The sequence below is a fragment of the Ochotona curzoniae genome, unplaced genomic scaffold, assembly GCF_017591425.1.
Source record: "Ochotona curzoniae isolate NIBS_2020 unplaced genomic scaffold, NIBS_Ocur_1.0 contig_2723, whole genome shotgun sequence".
Taxonomy (NCBI): Eukaryota; Metazoa; Chordata; class Mammalia; order Lagomorpha; family Ochotonidae; genus Ochotona; species Ochotona curzoniae.
The window spans coordinates 26843045-26865400 of record NW_024465573.1 but is presented as its reverse complement, the minus strand read 5'-3'; positions in this window follow the sequence as shown (position 1 = coordinate 26865400).

Sequence of the window (22356 nt, the reverse complement as noted above, 5' to 3'; positions counted from 1 at the left end):
TCCAGGCCACTGTGTACGCACCTACATACAGCAATCCCTTCAGTGGTCTTGCCCGCTAAGATGCCCGCAGTATGTTTAGTAACACCCACCCTTATTGAACATTTATTACATAGACAGCATTGCTAAATACTAGTAGTTTTTATGTACTATAACAGAAAACTCAAGACAGCATAATTTATAAAGAAAAGAAATTCATTTCTTATAGTTCTAGGGGTTGGGAAGCCCAAAGTCAAGGAGCCCGGGTCTGGTAAGAGCCTTCTTGATGTGTCATCCCACATCAGAAAAGCAAAGGGCAAGAGAATGCACATGGCTGGGGCTGGAGCAGGGTGGGACCAGTCCCTTTTCTTTCTCTCTCTCTTTTTTTCTTTCTTCCTTCCTTCTTTTCTTTCCTTTTTTTTCTTTCTTTCTTCCTTTCTTTCTTTCACGAATCACTTCCTCATATAGCACGCATCTTTACTCCTGAATAATAGCAGGATTCTCATCATTATGTTTAATTATGCTTTTATGTTATGTTATTTCATTTTCTTCCTTTTCCTACTCTTGTCATGTCATGTTACATCTATATATCAGAAAGTTAAGCCTGTAACAATGAAATGAATGACTATGCCATTGTACTAACTTGGGGACAAATAATAACAAGGGGATGGATGGAGGGAAGAAGGAAAGAGGGAGAGGGAAGGATGAGTTCCTATGCATATAAATTTAATAAATCTGTATTTGGGGAAAAAATAAACAAAACTTTATAATTAAAAAAAGTGCGCACACACAAAAAAGAACTACTCCCTCAATAACAGGGTTATTTCATTCAGGAGAGCAGACAGCTTATAATTCAATCACCACTTAAAGACCTTGGCTGTCAATACTATTGTCTTGGAAATTAATTTTGAACACATGAATTTGGAAGACACATTCAAACTATAGGACATTCTAAACATATAGCATAATTTATTCCCATTTACAGATGTTAACGCTGAAAGTAAAGCAAGTGATTGTATAGCTGTTGTGCACTAACACTGGAATTCAAATTCAGGTGGGTTTTAATTCCGACACGTCACTCCCATTCTCCCTCTGTGATTCTTACTTCTCTTACCTCTACTCCACTGTGTGTCCTTTAGAGAGCTTTCTGTGCTGCATGAAATTCCCATTTATACTTTAGGTCACCTTCATCCTTGGTTACAGAAAAGAGTTATGGAAAGGAAGTCAATGAATATGGAGGTGGCAGAATTTAAATCATCATCATAAACAAAAACAAAAAATAATACACCAAGCATGAGAAACAGTCAAGAATGCCTCCTCCTCCCCCAGCAAACGCACACAAGCATGCCAAAGTCATGACAAATGTAAACTCCACTGCTGAAAATTTTGCTTTTCTTATTCCTAGGACCTAGTATTTGGATTTTTTTAATCCCACCATTTATGAGGAGCACCACTAAAAACTCCCTGAAAATGAGAAGAGAAAGACCTACTTGAATGTGCCTGCTTAGTGACATGCTTAGGAACCTGCTTGGTTCCTGCCATGGGAAGGCTGTGCAGGGTTAGAACGGGCATACACCTGAGCAGAACAGAGCATGGGATTGAGAAACAAGCCTGGCCAGCAGCCAGAAAGAAGAAAGGAATGAGGTCAGGAGTGCCAGGAGCAAGAGAGACATGTCATAGTGTGCTTGGGCTGCAACAGTAATTGACCACTGACTATGTGGCTAAAACAATGAACACTGGGAGCAAGGCAGGGGCTGAGAGGCATGTTATCACAGGAGCTAGTGATGCCAGGTGAGAGGCTACAGGGTCTTTAGTATAATAAGAAATAACTAATGAAGATGGCAGGAAAGAAAGACTTGTCACAGCCTTCCTCACTCAGTTGGCCTAGCAGTCAGGATGCTGTATATGAATTTCCTGCATCCTGTAGCAGTGTCTGTGTTTCACTTCCATCTTCACTTCCTGCTGCAGTGCACTCTGGGAGGCTACAGGTGATGGGTCAAGTATTTGGGTCCTTGTCACCCACGTGGGAGACATGCATGGAATCCTGGGCTCCTGACTTCAGCCTCACCCAGACCTTGGGAAGTAAACCAGTAAGTGACAAATCTCTCTCTCTCTCTCTCTCTGCCTTTCAAATAAATTTTTAAAATGAATAATAATATAAAATCTAAAAATAGATCTATCACAAAACCCAGCTGACACCCTTCATTGTTTTTTAAGATTCAGCTACTTAATTGAAAGCCAGTTATAAAGAGAGGAGGAGAAACAGAGAAAGATCTACTGTCCAGTGGTTCACTCTGACACCACATACACTTTAGAAAGGAATTGGGTAAGGATTTCTTGGGCTTACATACAGTTCAACTTCTTATACCCAGTATGCTTTCTTTCACTTTTTAAAAAAAATTTATTGGGCCCGGCAGCGTGGCCTAGAGGCTCAAGTCCCCGCCTTGAACACGCCCGGGATCCCATATGGGCGCCGGTTCTAATCCCAGCAGCTCCACTTCCCATCCAGCTCCCTGCTTGTGGCCTGGGAAAGCAGTGGAGGATGGCCCAAGGCTTTTCGACCCTGCACCCGAGTGGGAGACCTGGAAGAAGTTCCTGGTTCCCAGCTTCGGATTGGTATAGCATCGGCCGTTGCGGCTCACTTGGGGAGTGAATCATCGGACGGAAGATCTTCCTCTCTGTCTCTCTTCCTCTCTGTATATCTGACTTTCCAATAAATAAACAAATCTTTAAAATTTTTATTTATTTATTTTTCATTTGAAAGGTTGATTTTTAGTGAAAGAGAGGCAAAAAGAAAAATCTTCCATTCTCTGGCTCACTCCCCAAATGGCCACAACAACCAGAGCTGAGCAGATTCAAAGCCAGGAACCAGGGACCTCCTCCCAATCTCTCAGCTGAATGCAGAGTCCCAAAGACTTGGGCCATCCACCACTGCTTTCCCAGGCCACAAGCAGAGAGCTGGACAGGAAATGGGGCTACCGGGACAGGAACTTGTACCTACCTGGGATGTTGGCATTGCAAGCTGAGACCTAGCAAACTGCTTCACATTGTTGGCCCCTAGTTAAATAGATTTAAAAAAAAAAAAAACATTCATTTATCACAGCTCTGGAGGTTGTGAAGCACTCATTGCAGGTGCCAGCAGCTCAGCTGCCTCCTTACAGTGTGCTCCTGTGACAGTAGAGCAGCAGGCTAGCTCACTGCATGTCTCTGATTCATGAGGACCCCATCGTTGCCACCTTAGCTAACGTTTCTTATCTCCTCAAAGCCCTGCCACCCAACACCAACACTTTGGAGGTTAGGATCCCAACAAATATAATCGGAGGCAGGGCTGGGAGAGGATGCAAATGTTCCCTCTAAAATTTAAAAATTGTCATAGAAATAAGAAAGTCAATCATCTCTCACTCTGTATCCCCTGGCTAGTGGATGACCTGAAAACAAATACCTAAATCATTGTCCTTGTCTAACCATCTGACTAGGCCATGTCACAGAGTACAAGCAGCACTTCCGTACTGGGAAGAAACAACAAGACAGCTTGGCTTTAGTTGTCACACTCAGAGGCTGTTGATAGCCTTACTAAGCCCCCACCTCCACCCAAAACACACACACACAGACACACACACACACACACACACACACACGGCTGAAGTCACAAAATGATCTAGGTAAGTATCTTTTTATCTTTTAGGTTTCCTACAGCTTGTGTCCCAAGCAGGAAAAAAAAATGCTGTTTGGACTTCAGAGGGTCGGCTTTAAAGGAAAATGTCAAAGGCTTTTAACAGCTTTCCGAATAAGGCAAAACTCACACTGTCAAGCAGATTCCTGGTATTCATATTCTTATTTTCCTTTACTCTTCTGTTTCCTTTCTGCTTCTCTTGGTCCGTGCTCCCTGGTGGCAGCCTTTTTTTTCACTCTTGCCGCTTTCCTTCTTTTCTTTCTTCACAAAACTGTTAGAACAGGTGATGACACTGCTTCCACTGTATCCCTACATTTGAGGGATTGAAAGAATAAATGCCATGTCTCGTTAGAAGATTGTCTGCCTCAGCGGGGTGGAGGGAACGCAAGGAAGTGATCTGGGAGCAGAATGTGCAGCTCCCACAGAGCAGAGAAGCTGAGAAGAGCTGCGGGGGAGGGGGGGCACTTAATCAACTTGGTTGATGCAAACCTGATGCTTGTATTCAGGTTTGCAGCATAAACATAGGCGCAGGAAATACGATCTCATTAGGATATGTTGCAGGGGCAGAGAAGCAAGTTCTCCAAATCACACCACGGGTCTGTAAGCCCCTGTGACTCTTGTGTCACAAAGAATCTGTGTATTTTCAGTTTCCACCTTTGTACATATAAGCATCCACATGGGAACTGCGGGCGGTGGGGGTGTGGTTGTGGGAGGATGGCCACAGCCTGGGTTAGGAATCAGGCTGAGTAAACAGTACCTCCTGCTACTTGGAGTAGGCTCTGGCAACACTAAGTCCACTGGCAAGGTGGAATGTCAAGAAAACACAGCACGCTAAGCTCCACACAGCAATAAGGTGAGGTTAATGATGGGTATAAAAAAACCCAACTCTTGGGCCCAGCGCGGTGGCACAAGTGGTTAAGGTCCTCGCCTTGCAGCCCGGGATCCCATATGGGCGCCGGTTCTATCCCGGCAGCCCCGCTTCCCATCCAGCTCCCTGCCTGTGGCCTGGGAAAGCAGTCAAGGACGGCCCAAAGCTTTGGGACCCTGCACCTGCGTGGGAGACCTGGAAGAGGCTCTTGGCTTTGGATCAGCATAGCATGGACCATTGGACAGAGAGGAAGATCTTTCGTCCAATGATTCACTCCCCAAGTGAGCCACAACGGCCAGTGCTGCACCGATCTGAAGCTGGGAACCAGGAGCCTCTTCCGGGTCTCCAGCATGGGTGCAGGGTCCCAAGGCTTTGGACCCGTCCTCCACTGCTTTCCCAGGCCACAAGCAGGGAGCTGGATGGGAAGTGGAGCTGCTGGGATTAGAACCGGCACCCATATGGGATCCTGGTGCATTCAAGGCGAGGACTTAAGCCACTAGGCCACGCTGCCGGGCCCCATAAATAGCTTTCTAATAATCCAGAGAGTCCACTTTCTGTTGGTCGGCCCAGCTACCTTCCCTTCTCACCTCTCAGCTCCTGTCTGTGGTCCAAGGCCCACCCATCTACTGACATAACTCCTGCCAAGAGAGCTGCCCAATCAACACCAATACCCAGCAGTATTCTTCCTCCCAGGACCTGAGTCCACCCCCGCCTCTGGTCAGATTGTCTCAGCTCCAGCCATTGCAGCCACTTGAGGAGTGAACCAGAAGACATAAGATCTTTCTCTGTCTCTCCTCTCTATAAATCTGACTTTCCAATGAAAATAAATAAATCTTAAAAAAAAAAAAAAACAAAGAAAGAAAAACAGAGAGTAAGAGAGAAAGAAAATACAAAAAAGAGGGGGAGCCTAGAGGAAAGTTCCTAAGTCACTTAAGGATGTGCCCTTGCGACAGATGTGGGACACTCCTCTCTGGTCTCCTACTGAGCCATATAGTTCTTTCCTCACAAACCTGTTTCCCTCCATCATGTGATAAGCCAAGGAGGTGCTCACTGGAGTTAAGCTAATGCCAGTGTCATGCGCTTTTGAGCTTCAAAACTGGGAAAAATAAACTTTACTTCATAAAATTAGCCTGCCTCTGGTATTTCATTATAGTTGCAAAAAGCAATCTAGTATGGGCTGATGCAATGGCTCAACTGGCCAATCCTTCATCTCCAAATGCCAGCATCTCACATTTGTGCTGGTTCATGCCTTGACTGCTCCACTTGCCATCCAGCTTCTTGTCTATAGACCTAGCAGAAGCTCTTGGCTCTTGGCTTTGGATCAGCTCAGCTCCAGCCATTACAGTCATTTAGGGACTGATCCAGTGAATGGAAGATATTTCTTCTGTCTCTCCTCTCCGTAAATCTGCCTTTCCAATAAATGTTTTTTAAAAATCTAATACACAGCTTGATTAATGCTTAATGAAAACACAAAAAGGAAAGTTTTACTCCGTTTTTGGATCTTAGCTGTTAAGTACTTCTTCAACTAATACTCAGTGAATTGAATTCACTGTCATTAATGGAAGTTAGGGGGCCCTTTCTGAAATGTTGTCTTGGAACCTAAAATGCTTAAAGGGACAATTCTCATTCTATTTAGCTAATACGCAGTATTCACCATTAAAGAATACTTTGGATCCAACAAATCTGGATGGGTATAAGAGCTGAGTTTAGGGGACTGGTACTGTGGCAAAGCTAATAAAACTGCCCAAGATGCAAGCATCCTATGTGGGCGCTGCTGGTTCAAGTCCCAGCTTTTCCAGTTGCAATTTAGTTCCTTGTTAATGGGTCTGGGAAAACACTGGAGATGCCCAATTGCTTGGGCCCTTATACCCATGTGGGAGACCCAGATGAGCCACTGGCTCCTAGCTGCAGCCTGTCCCAGCCCCAGTCATTGCAGCTGTTCGGGAAGTGAAGCACAGGTAGAAGATTCTATCTTCTCTCTCTCTCTCTCAATACAATTAAATCTTTAAAAAGAATTTTAAAAGGAGCCAAGTTCAGCTTAAGCAATGTTACTCTGCTTGCTGATTCACCATATGATCTGTAGTTGTTTGTGTTCCACTAACTACTACCTGTCAGATGCTGGGCCACTGGGAGCTCCCCAGTGGACTATGGACTTTAAAAATCGTAAGGTTAGATAAGCCTTCACAAGTGGCTTCTCCCAGGTATTTGTTAGATTGACAAAAAGCTGACAGAGACCTGAGACTTAGGGAGCTAACAAGCCCTTTTCTAAGCCTGTTAATGAACTCCTGGTCACAAGGCTTCTCTCTAGATCACAGCTGCTTCCTGGTGCAGACAGACTTTGAGTAAAACTGTAAAGATATTCAAAGTTGTGGCTCAACTCAATATTCTATATCTTTTCCTTTCCCTCTATGCCACTCTCTGCCATTGTAGAAACAGTAATAAGTGGCAATAAAAAAAATCTATCCTTCAGATGTCCCAGGCCTGTGGGCAGCAACTCTTCCCCTCCCTCTGCTTGACAGGTGGATTCAAGCTACCAGATTTTCTCTTCCAAAAAAATATTCTTATTGAATGAAAGTCTTTGTTCCTTCCAATTAGAGGAGGGAGAGCTGGGAGAGATACACACAGGGTAATGTGTATGCATTTATGTGTTTGTCCAAGACCTTGTCCAGTACCCTTCACATTTGGCAAATGTAAGAACTCTTGCAAATACAGAATACTGTTGAATAACGGCTCTCAAATTCACTACATGTTAGGATCACCCAAGAGGCTTTTGACACAAATTAGTATGTGGCCTTTGCCTCAGCCCAGGTCATCAGACTCTCATAGGCAGGGTTTAGAATCACTGGTGCGATACAATACACTTGGGATTTGTTTGGTTCAATATGAGTTCAAATTCAGTCCTGATACCTCCAAGTGGTTGGAGTTTTGAATGAAGTATTTAGCATTGTGTCTTCGGGGGTTATGAGGTGGCAATGCCAATTTTGCTGAAGTGTAAATCAGCTGGGCACCTGACCTGTAGTGAGAGTTTGGTAACTTTGGTTCCTCTCCTGTGGTCTGCCAGGCACCTGAGTCAGATACCAGAGATCACGCCAAGAAGAGGACAGCTCTGAACCTACTTACACAGTATCTTCTTTTTGAAGAAAAAAAAAAATTCTTCTGGCAGTCCCAAAAACTTCTTCCAGAGCAGCAATTTCTCACCTTTAGATGTTCATTACTGTTAACTGCAAAACAAACGAACAAAAACCAGTGAGGGGAACATCTCAAAGCTAGTAATAAATTCATCAGGAATAGGGTCTGGGTATCAGTATTTTTTTTTAAGATTTATAGTTATTTTTATTTCAAGTCCGATTTACAGAGAGAAGGAGAGACAGAAAGATCTTCCATCTGCTGGTTCTTTCCCTAAATGTCCACAACAGGTGGTGTTGAGCCAATCCAAAGCCAGGAGTCAGGAGCTTCTTCCAGGTCTCCCATGCAGGTACAGGGTCCCAAGGCTTTGGGTCATCCTCTACTGCTTTCCCAGACCACAAGCAGTAAGCTGAATGGGAAACAGAGCAGCCAGGACACAGATTGGCACTCATATGGGATCCCTGCAAGGCAAAGACTTTAGCCACTAGGTTACTGTGCCGGGCTCTGGGCATCTGCTTATTTTTTTAAAAAGCTTCTCATGTGAGTCGAACATAAGAAAGGATATAATTCTAAAACAAAAATGCATGTTATTAAAAAACAGTAAGTGATCAAAAGACAAATTTTCCTTCTAGTATTGCCACTTAGTATATGACCTTAGATACGTTACATATATTATCTCAAATTGAAAATCCAGATATTATTTGGCACAAGGATCAAAAAAAGATAAGGTAAGTGAAAGTAGTCTTTAAATCATAAAGTATGGCGTCATTTTAGCTCTTATTCCAAGGATGACATTGTCACAGATTAGCTGTGTAATTGCAGACTGTGTGGGACCTGGGGTGGGATACAGGGTTTGGATGTGAGAGTGCATAAGGACGTGATGTTGACTGTCTCAGGACTTTGCAATCTTTCTCCAAATAGGAAGAATCCATCAAACTTCAAGGCAAATTGAAACAGCAAGTTTCTCGCCATCCCAAACAATAATTTATTTGATATGTAAATAGTTGCTGAGACCTCTTATTAAAGCAATACAGTTTCTACTTCCCAAATTGGGCTTCCTCCTGCTTCTGCAATACTGCCCCACTGACAGGTCTTTCAGTGCCTTGAAATAGTTCATTATTCTAATCACGCAAGTCCTGGGTATCAGATTTAATTTAGCTGCCTGTGCAGTCGGATACTGGGATATTTTCAAACCTTTAGCCCCTGGCACTGTAAATCAGCCTGAATGTCAGCCAAGAAAAGTATTGAGATGAGAGTTAGCCTTCTGTCTACAAATACCATTCATTACCTACGAGATCAGAGGCGAAAAACACCACAATTGTTGTATTTATATCCTACTTTGAGGCAGGTCATAAATACCAAGACAGACAAATCGGAGAGGTTTTCTAAATGTAGCTACGGCTCCCCACTGAGCCCAGAGGCCTTGCAAGGCTCTGTGCTGCAGGTTGTCACCACACCAACAAATACACCATCTAACATCTCTTTGGTCAGTGGTTCTCAGCCTGGGTTGGATCCTCTGTGATTCTGGGAGAAACCAAAGTCTCAGGCCCCAGGACAGACTTGCTGAGCCAAGCATCTACAATGCAACATGCATTTTCCACAGGTGATTCCTAGTTATGTTCAAATTTAAGAAGCCCCTGTTTGGCAAAATCATCTCATCACAGCTTTTTCCTGCTACAATCTGGTATAGATGGGGCAGCTGAACCCCAGGCAACCCCTCTGCCTACTACAATCTGGTATAGATGGGGCAACTGAGCCCCAGGCAACAGGAGCAATGGCTTGATTCAGTCAACCACACAGTTACTGACTGGTCCCATATCCGCTTATTCCAAGGGCAAAGAACTCTCCCTGCCTTGTAACCCAAGCCCTCCTGTAGGCCAGGTTTTTAAACTGTCACCAAGGTCACAGTGTCTATTACTTATTTTGCATCTTCTTCTGCACTAAGTAGTTTCTCAGAGATTATTCTTCACAGACTCACAGCAAAGTGAAATAAAAGAAAAGCTGAAAGAGGCAACAGTGTCCTGAAACTGAAGATGATGGAAAGTACAATTTCCACTGATAAGAGCCCTTTCAAGGAAGCCAGAGAAAGGCTTCAATCTCCAGATTTCTGGTAACCCTGGAAACCTGCACCTCTGTAGCACGGGGCTCCATTCCTCAAAGGGCTGGGATGAAGATTAGTAACATAATTAGACAGAAGGCAGATGGTACCCTCTGAGAAAGAAATCAATACACACACAGATGCAGAATACCAATGTTGGAATCCTTTCCTGCTGCCAGACCCCGTAGTCCTGTCCTAGGTGGGGCCAGACATCAGGGACTTGATTGACACAGCTCTTCCATCTGGCACTCTTGCCCTGCCTGATCCAAAAGCCAAGCGTCAGCCATCCAGGCTGTGCCAGAGGCTGAAGGAGCAGCACCATGTGGGGCGAGAGTGTTGGAATGGGTATGGTGGCCTTAGATAAGTCACTTGCCCTCTCTGCACCTGTTTCCACATCCACAAAACAGGGGGATCGTGAACCTGCTCAGACTCATCACAGACTTTTACAGTTCTGACTTAAGTTCATCACAAAGGCCAATGATAAATGATAGTGGCACTGTAACTCCTAGTTTGTTCCTGACCGTGCAGGCTCAGACACCTGAGATCCAGTCTTGCACTGGGAGTGCACCAGTGCTGTGCAGAAGCCCTCAGCTGCTGGGCTGCTCACCTTGGGGCAAGCTAAGTGCTCACACAAGCTGCTTGGAAAGTGCTAGGAATAAACTAGCAAAATGGCTTCCCCACACCCCAGCTGCAGTGCCTCATACTCCACAACTGGGGCAGTATTTCTTCAGCCGTTTCTTTGTCATTGGGCAGCTACTACATACAAGGGTTAATTGCACATATTTATGAAATACAGTGTGATTCCCAATAGTTGTATAGCATGTGTACTGATCAAATCAGCACAAATAGCATTTCCTTCTCCCTGTCATTACTTTATTAAGAGCTATTGGGTTGTACAATGGTCATTTCCCTAGAGGAAGTAACACATTAACAGTTTGGTCACCAGTCATTTTACACTTGAGTCTGAATTATTCTGTCCACAATTCCTCAGGTACTCCTCTTAAGAAAATTCCTTCACCAAAAGCTTCAACAAAAGGGAATAAAAAGTAAAATTGATGCTGGGAAAGAATTTTAGAGGCTAATATTTACCCTGAGAGGAAGGCGTGGACAGGGTATTACCGTGAGATGCAGGTCAGGGTGACTCAGAGGAGGCAAGATTCCCAAATTAATGAGCCAAAATTTACATAAAGGAGTACAAGAGAATTCTGAACCAATGGTTTGTTACATTTTCTTGAAGTCTAAAAGGGACAGGGGAAAAGGGTGGACAGGCACAACGGCCCAGGGACTAAATCCCCTCCTTGCATGTGCCGAGATCCCATAGGTGTTGGCTTGTGTCCCAGCTGCTCCACTTCCCATCCAGCTCCCTGCTTGTGGCCTGGGAAAGCAGTTGAGGATGGCCCAAAAGCCTTGGGACCCTGCATCCATGTGGGAGATCTGGAAGAAGCTTCTGGTTCTTAGCTCCTGGTCTTCGGATTGGCTCAGCTCCGGCCATTGCAGCCACTTGGAAAGTGAACCAGGGGATGGAAGATATTTCTCTCTGTCCTTCTCTCTGTAAACCTGACTTTCCAAAAAAAAAAAAATAATAATAATAATAATAAAAAATCTTTTTTAAAAAATTGGAAATGTTTCAGAATTCTTGACTGGTGAAACATGCTACCCTCACTGAAGAAAAAGCAGTGAGGGCACAGCACAAACACAGCACAGATAATACACAATGGCTGGTAGACCCTAAGCAGTGCTGCTTCCCAAGCCTACAACTATGTGGATCTTGGAATCAGTCATCTTGTCCGTGCTGCAGCCAGCCACTGATCCACGGACAATCCTACAATCCCCCTGGATCCCACCCTTGGGCTGAATCCCTGGGCCTCTCCAATGCTGATATTCCCTTTCATTTCCAACCCTATTCTCTGGTATTGTACTTGACTCCTGAATTGAGATTCCAAAAGTTCATCCTCAGTTGTCTTAGCTCGTGGCAATTAAGACTCATCTCCAAATACTTTGATTCTCCTCCTAATGATCAAAGCTTCCTGTTCCAACTGCAGAGTAGCCATGGGCTCATGTGGCTGACAAAAAGCGGGCAGTAGTGTCACTAAGAAGCAGGTGTGGGTTGCCATCTTTCCTCTCCCTTCAAACTAGCAATAGGACAGGATCCAGGAAGAGGCTGCTTCGGCAGCCAGTCCCAGCACAGAGATGTGGAGCAGAGTTTTAGCTGGCCTATATTGGACAGACAATAAGCTTTTGTCACCATAACTGGGATTTGAGAGCTTTGTTTGCTACATGTAATAAGGACTCACATCCTTGGACTCCTATTGGTTACACAGCCTCAGGCAGGCCAGCCGACTCTTTAGTTTGACTCCTGTCCCAACATGCCACCATCTTCAGAAAGTATGAGAACCCTACCAACCGGGGAACAGCTCCACGTACTCTATGGCGATTTCAGTATGTGGGCAGCAGTGTATAACGTTCTCTGTTGCTTGATTTCACCAGTCTTTCTGAGTGAAGACTTTCAACAAAGCTCATTCCAGAATGTAACACCCTGCTTATTACTGAGTCCCCTTTGGATTCCCATCATTATCATGGGAGAAGACCGTGGTGGACAGGGAACTCCTCCAGATCCTGTAAAAGCAAATCACTCATCTGGCTGACACAGGCTACTCATATAGGAAATTATGGAACTCTGTCCTGTGCTACAAAATTGAATTTCTAAAAACCCAGCAGCTATCATTAGAGGTGTTGCTTTCTGTGTCAAATTTTCTTCAAGTATGGATTTTCATTTCTTCTCTTTATCACTTTCTCAACCATGGAAATAAGGTGGCAAAGTCCAAAGAAACCTGCTCTCCATTCTGACACATGTAGATTCTTAGTGTAATACATTTATCTGGTGTCACCTTGGCGATGTTTTCTAAGTCTAGGACAGCTGTGCAGAGATTGCCCTTAGGGGACCAGGGTGTGTTAGACTCTGAGGACAGAGTTCCCCAGAAGTGAGGACTGTTCCCTGTTATCATGTTTTCCAAACCTTGGATTGCCTCCTTCCCAATAAAGAGAAATTCCAAGAAGAAGGATAAACAGTTTGGGAAGGCATTTGTCTCCTTAGGCCAATGTCAAAGTAGTATGGTGTTTCCCCTCCTACCCTCACATCCACATGCGGGCACACACAGGTGCACTGAATACAGAGACATGATCTAATATTATTTGCCACTTAAGAGTCTAACATGAATGAACAGACTTGAAATTGTCAATCATACAAAATATTTGGCACCACTTATTCTTTCTACTTTTTCACTCTTTGTTCTTCTGTACATGTGTCGATCCTGTACTCATTTGTGGCAATCATCAAATAAGGTGAAAGTGAATGAATGATGACACTGTGTGTGTGTGTGTGTGTGTGTGTGTGTGTGTGTGTGTGTGTAACCCTGAGCTCTTCATAAGATGAATGTTACTTCAAACCAAATGTGTTTAAAAATGCATTGTTAGGATAAAAATTCTGCAGAAGAGATCCTGTGTCTCCATGGCTAGTTGCTGTTCCTTGTTCTTTAACTCTGCTATGCCCTGAGGGATTCAGCAAGCAACAGACCGATTCTGCTGTGCTGGCTGGTTTTTTACTGTGTTCAGGGTGTACACAATTTATTAGCAGGAGTTACAGCCCATTCAGTGACCTAAATTATACATGAAATCACAATAAAAATTTTAAAAGGTAACTACCGTCTCTGCCCACATTCTGTTTTGTAGAATATAAAAAATAACAAGATTTGGGATTTATTCTTCAGCAGACCCCAGGTCATTATCCAACCAAATATCTCCCTTTCAGCCAGAGTGAGCCTTGCTCATCCTTTTACCCAAAGCTTGGGATTGGATGCAGAGGTCTGTAGGAGGAGCTCAGTCTGGAACCTGAGTATAAAATCTATTTTACTGGGCCTGGCATGACAGCTCAACAGTTAAATCCTCACCTTGCACATGCTAAGATCTCATATGGACACTTGGCTCTTGTCCTAGTTGCTCTACTTCCCATCCAGCTCCCTGCTTGTGGCAGGAAAAAGCGGCAAAGCATGGTCTAAAGCCTTGGGACCCTGCACCCACTGTGGGAGACCTGAGGAGGCTCCTGGCTTTAGCTCAGCTCCAGCCATTACGACCAGTGGATGAAATTTTTTCTCTTTTTCCTCTGTTAAATTTGCTTTTCCAATAAAAATAAATGAATCCTTAAAATAAACAAATCTTAATATTAGCACAAGTCCTCATTTTTAGTTGCTTTTGGAAGTTCAAGGTGGTTCTCCCTTCCTGAAACACATAAATTAATGTATCAAAGTACTTTGCAAAGTGTGCTCTCTTGCTGCCTGCCTCAAACGCTGATTTTCTTTTTTTAGATGGAGGTAGATCAGACTATTAAGAGGGAAGCTCAGCAACTATTATTTTAAAAAACTCTCCTTTTTAAAAAGATTTGTTTTTTTATTGCAAAGTGAGATATACAGAGAGGAGGAGAGACAGAGAGAAAGATCTTCCGTCCAATGATTCACACCCCTAAGTGAGCACAATGACCAGTGCTGAGCTGATCCGAAGCCAGGAGCCAGGAACTTCTTTCCTGGTCTCCCATGCGGGTGCAGGGTCCCAAGGCTTTAGGCCATCCTTGACTGCTCTCCAAAGCCACATGCAGGGAGCTGGATGGGAAGTGGAGCTTCCGGGGTTAGAACCAGTGCCCATATGGGATCCCAGCACATTTAAGGTGAGGACTTTAGCCACTAGGCCACTGCGCCTCCAGCCACTGACTAGTGAGAATCCAGGGAATACTGGCTTGGCACCTGGCTCCTGGAATCAGCTAGATCTGACTTTGAATCCTTGCTAGCTATCTAATTTTAGGAAAGCTACTTAAGTTCCCCAAACCTCAACACTCCCGCATCTGAAAAACCACTCATGGTTTGTTGGGAAGGACAAATGAAATTAGATGAAGCATGTGAAGCCATGGTTCTTAAACATGTGCATGTGCAGGCAAATCACCTGGGGACCTTGTTAAAATGCAAATACTGATTCAGTGAATGTGAACCGGAGCCTGTGATTCTGGCTTTTGTTAATGAGCTCCCTGGTAAAACCAACACTCTTAGTCTTTCATCCACCTTTTGAGCGGTTTCTAGGTAGATGGTAAGTTCTTAATCATTGTAGCTTTTCATTATTCAGCTAAGTGACAGTGGGAAGGAGAGTGTGCAGTGATTTTAAACCCTTATCATTCACTAGGATCACACGTGATTGCTTTGAAAAGGGCAGATGCCTAGACTCCTAATCTCTGAATATCCTGATATGGTGCCATTGAAGTAGAATCCTGGAATCTACCTTTTTTTTAAGTACTATAAGTATCTAGAGTAGAGATTCAGTGGATTTACCAGTATGCATAAAGGAAAGAAAATGAGCTTTCATTTAGTCATCTCAGAGGGCAACAACATCCACTGGCATGGGATCAGTGACACTCAATAAGACCTGGTGCTGGAAGCAGGCCTGTTAAAAGAACTTAAGGGACTCTCCTGCTGGGCCGCTGCTTCTACTAGTGAACATGAGAGCTGGGTCTGGGGCAGGCCAGGTTAGGCTAGGCTGCTGCACCAGCTGGCAAGTACCAGGAGTGGGTACAAGTCACGTCAGCCTGGACTGCAGTACTCCCTGTCAGGTGCATGATCTGGGGCCGGGGACATGCATGGCAGGGGAACTGTGGACACTCTCCTGCTAAGCTATACTTACCACTGGTGAACACCAGAACTGAGGCTGGACAAGGTGATGGCATATGTACAGGTCGGGTCTGGGTGTAGGTCAGCCTGAGCTAAGCTACAGCACTTGTGGGTATGCATAAGAGCCAGATGGGAAGCAGGCCAGGCTAGGCCGCAGCACAGGCTGGCACACATAAATACCCGGACAGGGGGCAGGACTGCTGGGGGTTTTGGGGAATCATGGAACCTGCTGGTATGTGTAAAATATGCAGCTTGAACACAACTGACCAGGCAGCTGCATTGACTGCTGCAGGTGGCAGACCAAATCTGATCCTATACTGGCTGGCCCCTACAGGAGTCAGATCTGATTACCCAGGCCAGGTGTCTTTGAGGATTCCCCAACTTGACCACTGGGCTCAGGTCCCAGCCACCACAGAAAATCACAGGCTGTGTGGTCCGACCTTAGAGTGCATGTATCCGGACTGGGCCTCCTCAGTGACTAATGCCTGTGCAGTAGATAGCATTTCCAGATGCACATGGCACACATGACAGCCAACTCATCTAGGCCAGCAGGGGATATCAACTGCCTCATCAGAGGATAGAAAGCAGAGTAGGTTGGACAATTCTGGCCAAGCTAGTAGCATGTTCCTGGATCTGTGGGTGCACTAAGGTGGACTGTGTCAACCAACAGACCTTGGGAAGATTTTCTCAACCCTGGAGAAAGAAGAAAACAATGACTTCTCAGAACTATCAAAACCACTGAAGTCATACCCTTGGAACACTCTTCCCCACATCGCAGTCTCTAAAATGTCATCGAAATCAAAGGACCATCCCCCAGCCCCAGGGTGGTGATGTAGTTTGATAGCAAAGAGTGGTCCCCTCCCTCTCCACTGTGGATGCAGGAGGAAAAACAAAACAAAACAAAAAAAACTGAAACATCTGCCTGCCACCTTCCTCTACACCTGACCTTCCCTCTCAACTATGTAAACAATGCTAAAAATAACATTTTTAAAAGAGAAAATAAGCTTTAGAGCTAAACAGACCTGAGCATAAATTCTGTTACTGTTCAGCTGTATCCTGGAACAGCCTGCAGGACTCCTCTAAGGCTCAATCTTCTCCTCAGTAAGAATGGGCTAATCCCATCTGCTCTGACAAGCAAGGGCGGAATAAGTCAACATACAGGCAAGTGCCCTCCAACCTCTGGGATATGCAACAAACAGAAAAACCTAAGGACCTTCAAAGCAAGGTTTAGGAGCAAGTGTTAAGCACAGCTGGTTAGCTGGAACACTGGCATGGAAAATGGAGCTAGTTTGACTAGCTAGTTTGACTCCTTGTGGCTCTTCTTTCTGCCCACTCCTTGCTAAAGTCCCAGGGAAAGCAGGAGAACATGACTCTAGTGCTTGGGCCCTTGAACCCAAGTGGGAAACTCGGATGAAGTCTTGGTCTGGCCTAGCCCTGTCTGTTGCAGCAAATGGAATGCATCTCTCATTTTCTTTGCAACTTTGCCTTTCAAATAAAGAAAATAATAAACTTTAAGGGTTATTTCTTTTTATTGGAAAGGCAGATGTATACAGAGAGAGGGATCTTTCATCTGCTGGCGTACTCCTACATGGCTGCAGTGGCTGGAGCTGGATTGATCTGAAGTCAGGAGCCTGAGGCTTCCTCCAGATCTCCCATGTGGGTATGGGACCCAAACACTTGGGTCACCTTCAATTGTCTTCCCAGGCCATAACCTGGGAGCTGGACTGGAAGTGAAATAACTGGGACTCAAACCAGCTCCTATATGGGATGCTGGCACTGCAGGCAGATTAATCTGTTATGCCACCACACCTTCCCCCAAATAATAAATTTTTGAAGAAAAAAGATTTAGGGGCTGGCACCATGGTGTAGAAGACTAAGCCTCCACCTGTGATGCCATCTACACATACGGGCACCAGTTGATGTCCTGGCGGCCCCACTTCCCATCCAGCTCCCTGCCTGTGGCCTGGGAAAGCAGCGGAAGACAGCCCAAAGCCTTGGGACCCTGCACATGTGTGGGAGTCCAGGAAAAAGCTCCCAGGTTCAGTTCAGCTCAGCTCCAACCATTGTGGCCACTTGGGGAGTAAACCAGCAGATGGAAGATCTCTCTTTCTGTCTCTCCTTCTCTCTGTAAATCTGCCTTTCCAAGAAAAATAAACAAATCTTTTAAAAACATGAATAAATCTTTTTTTTTCAATGTCCTGGTTTGATGAGGGGATAAGTGGGAGCATTGTGGTGAAGAGCCCTTAGGTGAAGCTTTGCTGAATGTTTTTGCTGTTACAGCTTCGGGTACATTTTTCAAAGGACTGTCCAGTAGGCAGATGTTTTCATTCTCCGGTTCCGCAGAAAGCCAACAAACAAAATGCCCCAGGCATTGCAAAAACTGCCAAGCAGGCCACTTCTGGTGTTTCTGGATGGCTCCTTCCTCTGGGGAGTCTCGGCCCTGACTGTGCTGTGTTTCAGGGTCTCTCTGGTGAAGTCCCTGTTCTTGGACAGAATGCTGCAGGATCATGACCTGCTCTTGTCTAAATGCTCTTAGGAGGCTCTGTCCCTGCCTGCCGCTGTGTGGAGCTCACCAGTTTGGCATCCACTGAGCAGAATATTTGCTCCACTCTATTTTTTCTGTTGCAAAGATTGGTCTGTAAGCTGAGCCAATGGGCATGTCACTGAGGTTAATCATCAGTCCTTTTCAATTATGGCATGAATGAGAGGAAAATTTTTTTCCATTTAAATGGATGGTGATGATCTGCTTGTGTGGCCCTCATCTTCAACATCAACTTGTCCATCCTTGAAATTAATCATCCATTTGAAAACTGCTGATTTTTGGCCTGGTGCGACAGCCTATTGGCTAAATTCTCACCTAGCATGCACTGGGATCCCATGTGAGCACCAATCTGTGTCCCAGCTGCTCCATTTTCCATCCAACTCCCTTCTCGTGGCCTGGGAAAAAAGTAGAAGGTGGCCCAAGGCCTTGGGATCCTGCATCTGCATGGGAGACCTGGAAGAAGTTCCTGGCTCCTGGCTTCAGATTGGCTCAGCTCTGGCTGTTGCAGCCACTTGGAGAGTAAACCAGTAGACAGATCTTTCTGTCTCCTTTTCTATATATATATGTGCCTTTCCAACATATATACATATATATCCTGAGTATATATTCGTATATATGAGAAAATGAATATATATTCATATATATAAAAAGAAAACTAATTTTGTAGGGTGTTTGCTGTCCAGCAGCAATGAACTTGGTACAGCTACCCAATAATCACACACATGGATTACTGACTAATGACTAATAGCCAAGGTCTTTTAAAGATCAAGGGTCATACAGGGGCAAGGCAGGAGGGTTTAAGACAGGATGTGGTCTACATGCAAGCGTGCAAGAATGTCAACCAGTAAGCGATGTGCTCTTCCCACAGGCCACTAATAATTAGGCAGTATTCAGGAGAAGAAGCACCTCTGCTCTATTATCTAAACCTGAGGATTAGGGAGTTGCTAGCCTGCGCATTTCCATATCAACTGCTCCCTGAGCGTTCTCACAGGACTCCAGCCAGCTCGGCTCCACACGGCAAGGCTTCCCAATGTCCTCTCCGAATCAACTGTCCTCCTGTAGCTGGGATATTGTTCTCCAAAGCCTTTCGTAGATATCAATGATTTCACCATCCTTCCGCCCAACTTTCATAAGTTTGATGTTTATTCTTGTTTCAATTTTAGCAGACTTCATATCACTCTGATAGGAACTCTTGACATTTATTTTATATCCTCCTAGTACCTCATATCTAATCCTGTTCAGATATTTTTAGCTAGTATGTCTTTGGATGCAAAACATTTCCAAACCTGGGACTGGTGCAGTAGGGTATCAGGTTAATCCTCCACCCTGTGGTGCCAGCATCCCATATGGATGCCAGTTTGTGTCCCGACGGCTCTATTCCAATCCAACTCTCTGCTTACAGCCTAGGAAAGCACTGGAGGATGATTTCTTTGGGAACCTGCACCCATGTGGCAAATCCAGAAAATTCCTGGTTTCTAGCTTTGAATCCCTCAGCTCTGGCCATTGTGGCCATTGTGGCCACTTGTGGTCTTCTACCAGTGGATGGAAGCTCTTTCCCTCCATCTCTCTTTCTTTCTCTCTCTGTAAAAACCTTTCAAAAATTTTTTTCCAAAACTATGCATAGTTTTTTTTTTTTTGTAATGAACTCTGAAAACTTCAGCTATTCTATTCATACAAGAACAATTAAGATGGATACAAAGCCAACAAAATCTTGGGATAGCTAGTGTTACAACATTTCTAGAAACAAGAACTATTAACAAATAATAGCAGCAACATTATTTGATGCTCTTTCTAGTTGTGATTATAATTATCAGGGCTTGGGGCTGGAGTGGCAACGCAGCACATTAAGCCACTGCTGCAATGAAAACATCCCACTTGTGTTGGTTCATGTCCTGGGCATTCCACTTCCATTCCAGTTCCTGCTAGTGTGCCCAGGAAACCAGCAGAAGATGGTCCAAGGACCTGTGCCCTGCAGACACAGATGCAGCTTTTGACTTGAGCCTACCCCCACTCTGACAGTTGTAGCTATCTGGGGAGTGAACCAGCAGTTGAAACAATTGTTTCTCCATTTGCTCAAACTCTGCTTCTCAAATAAATAAATCCTTTTTTTTTTAATTTTTAGAATCATGCTCTCCATGTTTTAATGTCTAAAAAGCAAATGAAGAACAATATGAGTTTTATATTGAAGTAGAATAAAAGAATGGGTATTTTCAAGGTGAGAGTCAATTGCTCAGGCCCAGCTTTGGAGAGAAAAGTGAACAATAACCTGGGCATTCTGTGAAAATGCACATCTGGAGATGAGGCCCAAGACCTCTGCTTCTGGCAAACTCTCAGCAGACACCCATGTCGCCTGGCCACCAAGAGCCCTGTGATGAGTGAGCACTGGGGATTCAGAGCTCCAGGGCCAGGGCAGAATCAATACCTCAATACACCTTAACATCTGTGGCACCAAAGATAGCTCTACCCTCGCGCATCCTGTTCCTATTGGGACCAGATAATGTTCGTTATGTGTCTGAGGCTATCTTTAATGCCTGGTGCACTTAAGTGTGAGCCTGGAAAGGAAGACACCACATTGCTTGTGCCTAGATAAGGCACTAATGTGTGATATTATGTCAGCCAATACTGTTCTGAGAAGGAAAGCAAAATACGATGGCTGATTGACACATGCACATACGGTTCTGCTAGCTGAGAAAGGTGTCTACATAAACCTTTTTACTTTCCCAGAATTGTGTAGTCGTATTGAGCTGCATGTCTCTCCCTGGAGGAAGACCACGTGAGCGAGCAGCTTCTAGGAGTGACGCAGTGTTCTCCCTCTGGTCCCTGCTTTGCGCACAGAGGTTTGTGCAGAGCCGACTTTGTCACTCAGCCTTCCTTGGATTCCCCCGGCAACTGGTTTCATGGCGTTTTCCCTCAGTGTAGTATTTGTACTCCCTAGATTCAGGGAACTATCCATTCCTGGGCCAGGGAGTCCTACACCATTTCCTTCTATCTGAACTCATGATATAAGTTGTTAGAAAGACCCTTATTTACAAGAAAAGAACCTGTTTAATAAACATGACCGAGAAAGCCTGAGCAGGCTCAACTTTCAAATATTCATTACATAAGTATATTCTTATCAGGAAATTAAAAAACCACAAGGGAAAAATGAATCAATTTGCATAAAATTTTAAACTTCTTTTGCAAGCATTAAAAATAAGGCTGAAAAACAAATGGTGAATTGAAGGAGAAAAAAAAGTAATTTAAACAAAGACTGGGGGCTGGCTTGGTAGCCTAAGAAAGCAGCAGAGGATGGCTCAAGTCCATGGGCCCCTCACCCACATGGGAGACCTGGAAGAAGATCAAGGTTACTGGCTTTGGATCAGCTCAGCTCCAGTTACTGCACCGATTTGGGGAGCAAACCAGGAGGTGGAAGATCGCTCTCTTTCTCTCTCTCTCTGTCTCTCCTCTCTGTATAATTTTACCTCAAAATAAAAATAAAATAAATTTTTAAACAGAGATTGGACAACAATAAACAAGTCAATAAGATAACTAACCACAATAGAAAATAGACAGACAACATAATCTAGAAATTCAAGAGACCTGTATACAAATGGTTGATAAATATATACATATATCTAAATAATTCCCAAATATCAATAAAAAGTACATACTCAGATAACTGAAACATCAAAATTGCTTTAAGAATTCCTCTTGATCAGAGTTGGAGCATGAACCTATCATGCATTCCTTTTTATTTTAATAGTTTTATTCATTTGAATTACAGGTTTACAAAAGAGAACGAGGAGGAGAGAGAGAGAGGGAGACAGAGAGATACCTGGCTTTATCGTTTGCTTTTGAAGCTGTCGGCGTTGGGCCCAGCAAAAGCCAGGAAGCTGAAACTCCACCCAGGCCTCCCCGTGTGAGCCAGGGCCCACATATGTACCTGGGCCATCCTCCTCTCCGCTCCCAGACATGGGGAGCTGGGCAGGAAACGGAGCAGCTAGGGCTCAAATCTCTGCTCTGATACAGGATGCCAGCATTGCAGACAGAAACTTAAGAGCACTGTACCACAACACCAGCCCCATTGTCACGTATTCTTAGGATGAGAATATCAGTTGGACAATGAGCTAAAATACGTCTTCACTATTCTTAGCTTTAGAGTAATTCCACTCCGAGGAATCCACTCTAAGGAGATAATTTCACTAGAAGATGAACATTCACTCGTTCAACAGATACTTATTCTGTGAGGCATTAAATTAGACTTTAGGGCTAAATAACTTATAAAGATTTATTTCATTTTTAATGGAAAGTCAGATACACAGAGAGGAGGAGAGACAGAGAGGAAGATCTTCCATCCACTGTGGTCACAATGGCTGGAGTTGCACCAAT